This window comes from Sminthopsis crassicaudata, chromosome 2 (genome assembly GCF_048593235.1).
Source record: "Sminthopsis crassicaudata isolate SCR6 chromosome 2, ASM4859323v1, whole genome shotgun sequence".
Taxonomy (NCBI): Eukaryota; Metazoa; Chordata; class Mammalia; order Dasyuromorphia; family Dasyuridae; genus Sminthopsis; species Sminthopsis crassicaudata.
The window spans coordinates 598,661,006-598,674,704 of record NC_133618.1 but is presented as its reverse complement, the minus strand read 5'-3'; the positions used below and the strand labels follow the sequence as shown (position 1 = coordinate 598,674,704).

The 13,699-nt window shown below is 36.0% G+C and overlaps 1 long non-coding RNA gene across 1 annotated transcript in view; it reads left to right on the top strand.

The window, feature by feature from the left end:
- The first annotated feature begins 865 nt into the window (after positions 1 to 865).
- Positions 866 to 13,699, top strand: part of LOC141558480 (uncharacterized) — a 100,292-nt gene continuing 87,458 nt past the window's right edge. The window contains exon 1 of the long non-coding RNA XR_012487082.1: positions 866 to 1,051. This is a non-coding gene — a long non-coding RNA (uncharacterized LOC141558480). The remainder of the gene's footprint in view (positions 1,052 to 13,699) is intronic.

The following is a 13,699-nucleotide window of genomic DNA, read 5'->3' as shown; positions in this document are numbered from 1 at the left end:
CATATGCTAGCAAGTGATTTAATTTTAGTAATGGTTGAGAAGTTAAGGGCTAGAAATAAATTTCAGCTTAGAAATAGTCTTTTTAAAAAAGGCAAAATTTGCCAATTCTTTTCTAAGCAGGCACACAGAAAAACCTGCAGTATGTTGGGAGAATCCTCTGTGTATGGAAAGACATGGAGAAAAAGTACACAGAATAAGAAGATGTGAATCTTAATCTTGGGAGATAGCCCTTACCTGCATGAGATCAGGTACCCAAATATTTTCTGAGAACCAAAATGTGAACTTCCTTCTGGAGGGAGAAGTGTGTTTCTTTTCGGATCTCCAAATCATCACCCCAACTAAACAGGTACCTAGAACATTGTTTAAAACTACAAAATTTGCTGATAGAGACTTTTAGGCTTGTCTCTCTCCTGGCTACAGATAGAGAAGGAGACACCACAACACAAGTGACAGGATTCCTCCTCCTTGTCCATCCTAAGGATTTAAGTGAACCCCCTCAGTCATTGCCCTTCTCAATTAGGGCAACATCAATGCTCCATGCCCTGCTGTTTGGAATCTACTTATGTACTGAAGCTCTGGTAAGGCTCAAGGAGGCACAATTAAGTTTCCTAATCCATGACAACTTGGCCGTGGTACTCTTTTCAGGAATTCTATTATTCCCATATTAATTTAAAAATTTTTTCCTTTCCAAGATTAATGTTATTATGAAGACTTAGAAAAAAATGCTGGTGTGTCCTTAGGGGGAAAAAAAGCCTACCCAAAATACTCTACCACCTGCAAAGCCTTCCCCCTTAAAAACACACCTGACTGAAGTTTCTGCAAATAAAATAGATTCAGGGCATCTCTGTGTTAGAGTTCAGGAAAAGGCTGACTGGTAGAAAGTCTTTCAAGCAGCCTGAGAGCTGCTCTACTAGTTTTGATCCAAAATGTGATTAGTGGTTAATGGGCCTTGAAAGACATCTTTATTTATAACTGCTGCAGATCACTGTTGTCATGATATTGATCTTTCCCAATTTTCTGTTTTGTCCTTTGAAATTCCCAGAACACAGAGGTAAGTCTGCCTGTAGGGTATGAGTTTTTCAAAACTCATTTCCTTTGGAGACTAATGTAGTGTATATTTCATTATTATTATTTGGTTCACCTTTCTTTTAGGCCTAAGGCTTGGAATAAATTAGGACAGGCAGCTTTAAAGGCAGGTGGCAGGCAAGAAAGAATTTTGGGGAAAAATTAAGTAATGTGTCCTAAGTCTCTCAGAGATCACTAATATCATATTTAATCAGTATATCAACTATCCAGAATTTGTGATCCTTGATCTGATAAAACACAGGGCCTGAGTCTAGGATTTCATTGTTAAGAAAATTCCACTTTTAAAAATTGTTAGATGATGATAATTGATTCTTTACATTAAGAAAGAATACGTTAGCCTAACAGCCCTATATTTCTGTTGTCATCATTAAGTAGACTATTTTTTTTGGAAGGCTTCTCTGTTGTGCTGAAGATTGTCAGTATGGTGATGACATGGAACCTATTTTCTAGAGATTTTCCACAGGAGGGACTTGTCCTGACTCGAAATGATTTTTTGAAATGCATTGCTGGTTGGATACATGCTGCTGCTATGTTCAGCTGACTAATTGTCCATATTCTTTTGACAGTTTCATAAAGACATGAATTTTGGTCAGTTTTAAAATTGTTTGGAAGGGTTATAAATGTAATGGGGGTTTGGTGCATGCGTAGACTATCTAAGATATTATCACCCCCTATGCATGTGCCAAATTTCCATTATACAAATGTTGCTGAAGAATTTAATTAATAATCTAGGAGGAAAAAAATTATCATGTCTCTGAAGCTATATTTTGGAAGAGAGAGAGAGAGAGAGAGAGAGAGAGAGAGAGAGAGAGAGAGAGAGAGAGAGAGAGAGAGAGAGAGAGAGAGAGGAGAAAGGAGAAAGAGTCTGTGTGTGTGTGTGTGTGTATGTGTGTAGATGAGAAAATATAGAAAGAGGCACATAAACTGTCCATTTCTCCCAGCCACTTACCTCATTAATCATTTTCTTCTCCTTTCGTTCCGGTCACTTTACATGCAATGATATACAACACATTCTGTTCTATTGTGCAACTGCTTAAAAGTTTCTTTATGACTAAAATAAATGGACTCTGATGTAAAAAATGGCAAGCCTTACATTAAATGCATAATTTCTGCTCAATTTTTCTAAATGGTTTCTACTATGAGATAGTTTAATAATTCAAAGTGTACAGATTTATGTTGGCAACTTCAACTAAAGTTGCTGAATCTGGCTAATATTGTAAGTTTCCTCTAAGACTTTTATCAGTGATTTTTTTTTAAAGTTCCAACTGCATGACTGGCCAAGAGTCCATATCACCTCCTTTCTCTTCTAGCAAAAGTAGTTTATTATTTGCCTCTCTAAAGCACTTTCTAATTTAAGAAACACTTTTCCTTAAAAATGATAATGTAGGTGGGAAGTCTTATGCTTCTTATTTTATTGATGGGGAAACTGAGGTTCAGAAAGTCCAAGTACTCAAACCAAATCACAACTGAACTAGGACTAGAACTCTAGGGAAATCATTTTCCTTCTCTGGTCGTCTTACGTCCTCATTTGACAAATGAAATTATATTAGATTACCTGTAAAATCTCTTTTAGCTCAATTGTAATTCAGGGCTCTTTCTGTGACTTCTTTTTTAAAAACAAGGGCCTGCTAGAATTGTATGTGTGTTGCCTTGGAATATCTAAGATACTTTGCCAAATGTCTCCTTGGGCTCTCACCACAGTTCTGAGAGGTAGAGAAGGGGCAAGGAGCAAAGTCACACAGTAGTAAAGGGAAGAAGCAAGATCTGAATCCAAGTTCTTCTAATCTCAAAGTAGTGTTTTTTCACTTTACTACATCCAAAAATGGTTACATTATATACAGGTTACATGAGTGTGTGTGTGTGTGAGAAAGAGAGAGACAGACAGACAGACCCAAAGAGACAGACTGAGATAGAGACAGAGAGACTGATAGACACAGAGACAGACACACACACATACACATAGACAGAGAGAGACATAGAAACAGAGACAGAGATACAGAGAGAGAGACAGAGAGAGACAAACAAGGAGGCGGGAGAGGAGGAAGAGAAGGAGGAGAAGGAAGAAAGGAAGAGAGAGAGGTGAAGGAGGATAGTTTTTTCCTTCTTCAGAAGTATGGGATTTTGAGCTGATGCATATCTTACATATATATAGGTTTGTGAGGCATGTTTCATTAGGGTGGATACCCTCATGGAATTTTTTTCTTGTTTTTGTTTTTGAAGCCATTTATAAAAAATTGAATCATAAAAGACATTACTTTTATTCATCATACTAAAGAATAAAATATTTTACAATTAAAATTAAAGTTTACATAAACATTAAATTTTAAAATGAGATAAAATATATATTTTTTGTAATGATCAGATGCATGCAAAGATACAATCCATTTAGATATTCTTTATTTTTAGGCAGATAATGAGTTAATCTGAATTGGCTAAAGGAGAGTAAATTCCCTTAATCTTCTTGTCCTGGAGAATGAGATGCTGCTCATCAGGTGTTAAGGAATTAAATTCCTCAGTCAAATCATTATAATTAGTTGACAAAGTTAATTCTTGTGCAGTGTACAAAATCATGAGTGAATTGAACTGTAGGCATTTGTTTTTGTTGTTGTTATTGTTGTTGTGTGTGTGTTTTAACATGCCCTGATTTCAAAAAGGCTTTATCAGATGAATAGTTTGTAATAGGCAAAGAACTGAAAAGATTTGTAAAAGATCTGAAACATGGATGCTCAGTCTGATTCCTTGAGGAAATCAAACCACTCTCTGGCTCTGCAGTAGTGTTTGAAGTGCTACCTGTAGTAACAGATTCATCATTTCTAAGCAATGTGGTTTCAGCTTCTAACTCGTCAAAAGATGAATATTTATTAAGTGATAGTATGAACCAGACACTATGTGGATACAAAGAAAGGTAAAAATAGTTTTTGTCCTCTGGAATTGACATTCTAATGGGGGGGTTTAAGAGAGATAATAATTAGGTTCATACATGATTTATATTGAAAACATGGAAGGCAATCTGAGAGGTGAAAACACTAGTGCTAGTTAAGGGGGAAAGGAAAGGCCTCCTAAAGAAGGTGAGTCTTGAGCTGGGTCTTAAAGGAAACCAGGAAGCCAAGAGGAAGAGTTAAGGAGGCAGAGCATTCTAAGTATAGAGGATAACCAGTAGAAAGACATAAAATGGAAATTTTTCTTAATTTTTAAAGAAAATTAATTTTAAGAATATCAAGAATGTCATTTAAATGACCCCAATGGATTACATCAATTGTTAATAGTTTTTGAACAAGCATAAAATATTCAGTTATATTGTGTTTTTTCATTGTCAAAATATAGTGCCAGAATAGAGATCCATTGTCATTATAACAATTATTACAGCTGTTTTGCTAATTTTTAGTGGAGTTACAGTCTTTTGTTTTGCCACATTGTACAAGGCCACAATTAAATCACTTTGGAAGCAATTCCTCAGGAGCAATGTGAGACTATTGGTAAACATGCTTTGCCATTATAAAATCTTATTTTCAGAATATTTTTAGAACAATTTAGATGTAGATTTTTATCAAAATTGTTGGTGTTTCCAGAACAAGACAAGTGGGCAGTAGGAACACCTGGAATCCTTTCTCTTCTTGCTTTTCTTTTTGCAAGTTTTGGGCCATCCTATAATCCATACAGATTTCTTGACTACCCAAGATTGGAAGGAATAGAACTCAACAAGTCTATTCTTCCCAGTGACATGGGGAATGTCAAGCAATCTTTCCAACATGCTTTGATTATGTCCCTTTTTATATTTGGACATATCTCAGTCCACTGTCTCCCAACTATTAAGGGTCTTCTGCCCACTGTATCTTGTATTAAATTAGTTTATGCTTATCTTCTTTATATTAATTGTCTGTATTCTTATTTATGCAGTTATCTCTCTCAAAGGAATGCAAGCTCTTTGAAGACCAAAAAAAAGTGTATTCCTTGTAGTTCCTATATCTAGAACAGTTCCTGGAATAATGAATGCTTTGATTCATGAGATTACATGCCATAATACTTCTGTAGTTTCTCTTCATTCAAATTTGATATCGAATAGCTCAATATATGAAATTTTTGATAAGGTTTTTAAAATGTATTGTACCTATACCACACTACTTTTTGAATCCTTTATTGAGAAATTGTGTATCAACTTTTTCTTTGCTTCTTGATTAGAAAATATTTAGGAGTAAAAAAGGAAATAGTGCATCCTTTTATAGACTATAAGTCTAATTATTTGTGTTTTTTTCCCATGTAGATTAGAATAAAAATCTTCTTTGCTCTCTTTTTATTCTCAGGAAACATGCAACTAGGAGGCATAGTGGATAGAATACTGAGCTTAGAGTTTAAATCTTGTTTTATATACTATTCTGGGCAAATCATTTAATCGTTGTCTGCCTCAGTTACCTCATTTGTAAAAAGGCAATAATAATAGCACTGGCCACCCAGGATTGTAGTGAGAATAATATGCGGTAAAACAGTGATACCTCGGCCCTTCTTTTCTTTGAAATAGTATTTGATGCATTTTGTTAGAAAAAAAATGTTTAGCTTGGTATTTATTGCCCTTGGTTGTTGTCTTGGATGAGCAATAAGGATATGATGTTAGCCAGGCATATTGTCCAGAGTCTGCTGCTATTGTGAACAGCTGTGGACAGCTCCTCACTGGCAAACGTAGAGATGTGCTGAATTGTCAGGTTGGAGCCCACAATGCTGAGATTGTGTGCATCAGCTGGCAGGTTTGGGGCAGTTCCTATAGGACTATGTGGTTTCATCATATGGTCTCCTGGTTCCTAAAACACTAGTACTGAAAGGAGCATGGAGTAGTTGGAATGTGTAGCAGGAGAAGAAGCAGTAGGAGTAGGAGCAACTGCAGTTAGCACAAGCAGCAATGGTAAGAGTCCAGGCAAAAGCTATCGTGGGGGAAAACACAGGATTCCTCAGGTTGTAACCAGGGGCCTAGGGGGTGGAGGGCATGGGACCATAGCTTCTGCCTCTACATCTAGCTCCTGCATACTTCCTCTTCTCTCCAAGGATATAAGTGGGGGGAGAGTATAAAGGTCATGGTTCTTCTCAGAAAGTGAGTTGGGTCAAGAAGGGAGAAAACTGGCTGGAGGCTCCACTAGCCCCTTTGGGGAACTGAGTTGGGGAAGATAGGCTGCAGACTGGAGATGTACTCTTTATGGGAAAAATCCACTTGGTACTTATCGTTTTTTGTCACTCTTTGCGCCTTCTGAAACCAAGTACCCAGGTGCCACAATATTTGTAAAGTGCTTTGTGAACCTTAAAGTACTGCATAAATATTAGCTACTCTTATTCTAATTCTTAACATTTCTAATCTTGTTTTTGGAATATCAAAGACAGCCTAACAATTAACACCCAGGAAAAACAGGTCTTCTATCAGTCATTTTACACCATCCATATGCGGAATCATGAATAGCAAATAGTGAAATTTTGAATGTGGTAGGGAAGTTCTCTTACCTTGGCAGTATATTTTCCAGGGGTGTCCACGTTGATAATGAGATTAAGACACACAATGTGAGAGCTAGCTCAGTGTTTGGGAGGCTTCAAAGGAACATGTGGGAGCAAAGAGATATTAAATTGACTACCAAAGTGAAGGTTTGCAGAGCTGTTGTGATAACCTCACTGCTGTATGTGTGTGAAACCTGGATAGCATACTCGTACCATGCCTGGAAACCGAATCACTTCCATTTGAATTGTTTTAGGGAAATTCTGAAGATCACTTGGCAGAATAAGATACCAGACACTTGGTCCTTTCTTGAACTAAACTGCCAAACATTCCAACTTTACTGCAGGGAGCACAACTCCATTGGGCTGGCCACATCATTCAAAGGTCAAATGTATGCTTGCTAAAATAATTGTTTTGTGGAGAACTCACACAGGGCAAGAAAAAGCCATACAAGGACACTCTCAAGTTCTCCCTTAAGAACTTTAGAATTGATTATTAGTATGTCATGGGAGACACTGGCACAGAACTGCCCAGCGTGGCATTGGAAATGAAGAACAACAACACACTGATGTGAACTAAAAAGCAAAAGATGGTTTTTCTGGATCATGATCCACTTTTTGGAATATGTCAGAACTTGTGGTAACACTAATTATATATATTTATAATAATATCAACATATTCATCATAATTCATTTTACTTTTTTTTTTTTAACAAAGAATCAAACCATAGTAGGGCCTATTAGATGATTGAATTAAAACATAAAATATTTAAAACATAACGTATATTTGATAGATCATAGGCATTACTACCCTAGACATGATTAGCATGGTCATGACTATAGATCATATAATCATCTGAAATAATGGTGAGAGGAGATGAGAAAAACCAATAGTCTTCGCAGCTAGATTAATATAATCTATGAAAGAATGCATACTTTTTATATATGTCTACAATATATTTTATACTTATTATATCAGTAATCTATATTTTTTAAACAAAAAGTTTAATATGTGATTAAGTTGAATAGCAAGTTACTTTTGGGAAAATTAATAGAGTGTTTCTGGACATGACTGGTATGACTCTGTTAATATGTGTATTCTTGCCTTTTGTACCTAGTTAAAAATTATTTGACTACACGTTTTTTTCATTCTTCTCAATTTTTGAATTAAAACTTCTATTACTGCTACCACTAGTAATAATAAGAATAACTAGCATTTATATAATGCTTTAAGATTTACAAAGTTACTTATATACAGTCCTTTGAAGAGGCACTATTGATGGGGAAACTGAGGCAACAGATTAAGTAAGTAACTAGTAAGTGTCTGAGACTATAATCTTCCTGACTTCAAGTGCAATCACTGTGTTCTGGACACTGTACCATTTTGATTCTAAGCTGAAAATTTTTGTTCTCTATACTATTTCTTGCTGTCTTGGTGTTGAACTTACTCTGCATCTGTAGGTGTGGATTCTGTTGTATCCCGTGCCCAAAAAATCATCCATTGTGCCAAAACTCTTTGATTTATCAATAGACATGTGTTGTTACAAGACTATTACGAGATGACTAAAATCTTTTCCAAAGGAATGAGTCCTCTCTAAGAAGAAATCTTCAGAATTCTTGACTCAGTCCCTAAAAACAGATATACAACTGCATATACTTCATGTTGCCTCTCTTAGTGTAAGCCATCAGTACCTGTTACTATTAGATTGGAGGAGTTTTCCCCCTCTATGGTCATCTTGTATAGAAAGCCTTGAACTTTTACGTAAACTAAAAATGTTTAGAATTAGAAGGGGGCATATAGATCAGCAAGTTGAACCCTCTCTTCTTACAGTTGGAGAAACTGAGGCCGAGAGTCAATTATTTACACATTATTTATTAAAGTGTAGAGCAGGGATTTGAATCCACTTCTAAATAAAAACCAAAGACTATTAACATTGTTACTGTATTATTACAGTGAAACAAAAGGAGATTCCATAAAACCTACAAGACACTTGTATCATGGGATTATAATATGTTGCAAGACTTACCTGATTCACAGAAAGCATAATTCAGGAAATAGTTGGGTAATTTCAGTTAAGAAATTTCAAAGCATTGTGATGGAAAGGCACCTGAGTTTGTTCATCACAACAAAAAAGGAAGATGCATTCATGTCTTCAATGTAGAATATTGAATGTTTCCAGACATCATTTGGTTCAATTCAGTTCAACACATATGTATTAAGTACTTACTATATTGTATTACTGCTAGGAACTGGGAATAGAAAGATGAAAGTAGTTAACATAATGATATTTAAGAGGGAGGAAATAATAAAATGCAATATACAGATTTATAAATACAAGATAATTTGAGGAGGATGAGAATACTAACAAATGGAAATCAGGGAAGACTTGAATCAATGAAGCATTTATTAAATCCTTACCAAGTGGTAGGGCTTGTAGAATAGGGCTAAATGGGGAGAATAAAAGGCCCTCAGAACATTGTATTATAATTGTGAAACAACAGGTATATAGACAGATACATACAGGAAATATATCCTTTAAATGGAAGATAACCTTTAAAAGGAGGCACCCAACTGGGTCTTGAACAAAGACAGAGATTCTCATTAACTGAGTTTGGGAAAAGTTATATTCCAAGTATCAGAGTCATGGGTGAACGGAAGGAATGCCTGGAGATAGGAGATGGAATTTTGAATTTGGGAAGCATGAAACAAGATTAAACATTGGGAATCAGGATTTGGGAGATGTATGCAGTAGCCTAGATAGGAACTTACCTGTCTTGTCATCATCAGAGTGGAGGGAAAGGAGAGGAAATCTCCAATATTATCAAGTGATAATAATAATTGATAATATTATTATCAATAATATCAAGTATATTCCAGGCACTATGTAAGTGGTGGAGATATATAAAGAGGCAAAACCTTTCAGTGAATTACAAACTAAATGCAAACAAATATATCCTATATACAGCATGGAACTTGTGCATTTGATACAAAGGTTTTATACACACACACACACATACATATATATATATTTACTCATAATTTATTATTATCATGGCATCCTTTGACAATTATTCTTCAATGTCTCCTTTTCAACTTCCTGACAGAGAAGCAGAAGAGAATGATATTGTCAAGAACTTTAGGAAGCTCAAATATAGTGATATTCTAATTGTCAGACTAGTTATGCCTAGCAATGGGTATTTAATGAATGTGATCAGCTTCTTCTCTTTGAAGAAGAAGAGGAAGAAGAGAAAGACAAAGAGGAAAGGGAAGAGGGGGAAGTGGAGGAGCAGGAAGAAGAGGAGAAAAGATTGTCTTGACTCCAGGCTATTGCAACTTCATCATGTAGAAAATGTAATGTGTACTTTTGATTGGGAGAGATGGAAAGGCTTTAGTGGGACAGATTAGAAAGCCAATATCTCCTGTGCTATATTTATATACCTGCGTATGTCCAGAAATATGAATAACTGTATACATATGCATGTCTATGAATATGTATGTATATATGCGTGTGCATGTGTCTCTGTATATATGCCCATGTGTGTTTGCTCATGTGTTCATATATATGTACACAAATGATTTACATTTTGTTTTTGCAAAATGGGTGACATGCATGCAAGAAACATGTGTCATAAATGAGGCACTGTAGTTCTTTCATTGGGCTTTCTAACAAACGGTATTCTAGCATCTTGCCAAATGTAATATATGCTTTTATTTTTATACTGTATTTCATGTTTTGTTAGGCACATGATATAATGTCTCAGTTGCTGCTGATTTTCAATATGTTTTTCATTTATTGCTAAGACATTAAATATCTCACATACTTTGGTTAATTCTTCCAGTGTTTGACTTCAAAGACAGAAGTATTGCTTGATTAATGAAATAAATCCGGACTGCACAAAGAGTTTAACCCTTTCATCCCAGAAGAGTCAAAAGAACAATGATAGAAAACAAAAAAGTAGTAATAATTAATTTTGCTCATTTAATAATTATTTCATTTTCTTTATGATTCACAAATGCCTTTCTTCAAAATAGCCTTGTGAGACTGGCATGGCATTATTACTCCAATTTTTACAGATTAGGAAACTGAGGCTTAGAAAAGCTAAATAACTTTTCCAAAGGCCACATAGCAAATAAGTGTTGAATCAAGGACAAATATCCAAGTCTTCTGACTCCAGTTCCATTGTTCTTTCTACCGCACCAAGGAGTGATATTGGCAAGATGAAATCCTGGCATGAATTCCACTTCCGTTCATAAGTGTTTATTAGTATTTACCAAGATCACTAACCTCAGGGAGAAGGAGATTGAGAAAGAGAGAAGGGAATGAGAAAGGAAGATAACACTGTTCAAATTACATTTTAGTTGGATACGGAGGATATAAGTAATATGAAATGGTTGTTGAACAATCATACATTGTGCAGATAGGAGTTCAATAATGTATAACTTGTATTGTGAACATGGAAGAGCATTTGGAATAGAAAACACAAAGTATCCCTGGCTTTTAAAGTTTAATGGCTTAAAATTGCACTAAGATCTTTGGAATACCCTCAGTAATCCAAAAGGAATGAGATTGGTAAGACAAGACTAAACATTAGGCTCCCTGAATGTTGGGACCATGCTCATCTAATGTTGGTTGTTGCCACTTTGTTTTTAGTGGAGCAATAAGCACCTCCCCTCTGAAATTACCTTGTTTGATTTTCCTGTCTGATCTCTGTACACCAATATACATTTATGTTATTGTCCCATATCAAAGCAAACTCCTTGAGCACAGGGATTGTTTGATTTCTGTTTCTGTTTCCTCAGTGCTACCACTATATTTGGTAAATATTGGTGTTTAATAATGCTTGCTTGATTAAATGCATGCTTAATTGGATGAAAAGAAAGAGAGAATTAATAGATAAAGGAGACTAGCATTATTGAACCCAGAGCCCCAAATGGCTCCAAATTTCACCGAATTTACTTCCTCATTTTATAGAGGTTGAAAAGCTGAGGCTCCAAGAAGGGAAAAGACTTGTTTAAGATTACTCAAAAAGGCATATTTGGATTTGAGCTCTGGTCTTTAATTTGGATATGGAGATCGTTCTTTGGGATCAAGTGGAGGCTGAATGACCACTGGTGTGGGGTACAGTAGAAGAGATTATTGCTTCCAGAAGGGATTAGATAAGATGAGTCTGGGTGCATTTCTCTTTGAAATTTCTTTATTCAATGAAATTGGAAGGATTATCAGAGTCTTGGTTGTGGAAGGCACTAGAGTATATCTGATTAAGAAGCTTTTCTTAGACTTACTTCATTCAATGATTTCCCTAAATACCTCCATGTTCAAGGAATACCTCTCTTATTGAAAAACCTAGTTCACTTTTGAATGATCTAAATTGTGAGAACTTGCTCTTTACATTGAACTGAAATTTACTTATACATAAGTATCATTCATTAATTGTTCCTACTTTGGCCCCTGGGGACAAATCTAATCCCTCTTTCAGGTGATAGTCCTTCAAAAACTTCATAATAATAAGTGCTATTTATATAGCTCTTTGTAGGCTGCAAAACTCTTCACATAAAATATTATTTTATTCAACACTCCTGTTTGTCTTCAGTAAGTCAAGACCTCCCAGTTCCTTCAATGGATCATCAAGTGATCTTCAGACCCTTCACCATTCTGGTGATCCACCTTTGGATGTCTTAAAAATATATCTTTAAAAGCTTGGTGCCCCTAAGTTCTCAGTTTCTTAATAGGGTGGGTGGTACTGAATGATCCCAGAACACCTCACATTTCCATAGTGAGCAGTGGGCTACATTTCTGGGTTACTGTTGCCTTCTTAGACTAAATGAAGTCGATGGATTGCACATGACTGGAATTTTTAACCTGCCTTTCAACTCTGTGGATTGATTGCCTGTTCATAAATTAGAGCTAACGGCATCTGAGCACATAAGCAGGAACAAGCTATAAACTGAGAACGTGCACCCTGCCTTTTACATTCCTAACAGCTTTTTGGAGCACATTTATATTGAGCTCAAATGTCAATTAGAAATGTGCTGATCTTTCCAGAGCTGATCCAGAGCCCTAGCTGATGCTTGCCATGGGGAAGGCAAAGGGGAGATCAAAGAGCAGACCCCAGGAGAGGCTTTACAGTACTGACATGCAGCAGCAGTTTGTTCCCTTGTGCTATATCTTGGGATTTTAGGAGGAGGGTGATGAGGAGATGTTTGCAATTTTTCTCCTAGAAGCTGCATAAAATATGATGTAACGAAAAAAAGCACAGGACTTGGAATTTGAAGATTCTTTGATACTCATTAGCTGTGTTGCCTTTGGCAGGTCATGTTACTCATAAACTGAACCTCAGTTTCCTTTACTTCCTAATACTATTATTCCTCCCATATGGGACTGGGATGAGCCCTGCTTTGGTAGTAATAGAAAAGACCAGTGTAGGATATTTTTTTTAAAGAAGAAAAATTTGAATAGGGAGAGAGAGATTGGAGAAAGTGGCATTTTAGCTTGCAACAGTCTAAGAATCCCCTCTCCTATAGCAATATTGGCGGGACAGTAATAACTAGTTTTTTAATGTCCAGTGAAGGGAAACCCATGTTTAAAGGGATGTTAAAAGGATATCAATTCAATTAAATTCATTTAACTGCAAGTAAGATGAGGAAAGCTGGATATTAGACAACAAAAATATGAACACCTATAAGCTTAAAACCAACTCTGGAATCATCTTGTTTGTTCAGTCCATGTAGTCTTTGGAAAGAAACCCCAGGGTATACTAAGTTCCTCCAAAGCATTGAAATAAAGTTAATCCTTCTGGAGCTAAGGGTGCTGGGCTAAAGCTGTTCCTGACTGAAAATTGTTGGGAAAGGAACTTCCAAGCTTTTGCCCTGTTGGCAGGTTGATACTAGGATTGTAAGAATTATGGGCTGGGAATACATGTACTGGAAACATTGATATTAACCTTTCTATTTTTCATATCTTCCATTTGGTTTACTAACACTTATACAATTTTCACTTATGACCTTAAATGGAACTGTACAGGTATGGAATTGGCAGTGAGATGGGGTAATGAGCCATGAGATTTTATTGGGATATGAAGATGTACCCCCTACATTGACGCCACCCACTAAGCTGTAGCAGCAAGGGGCTAGTAGCAACCAGAT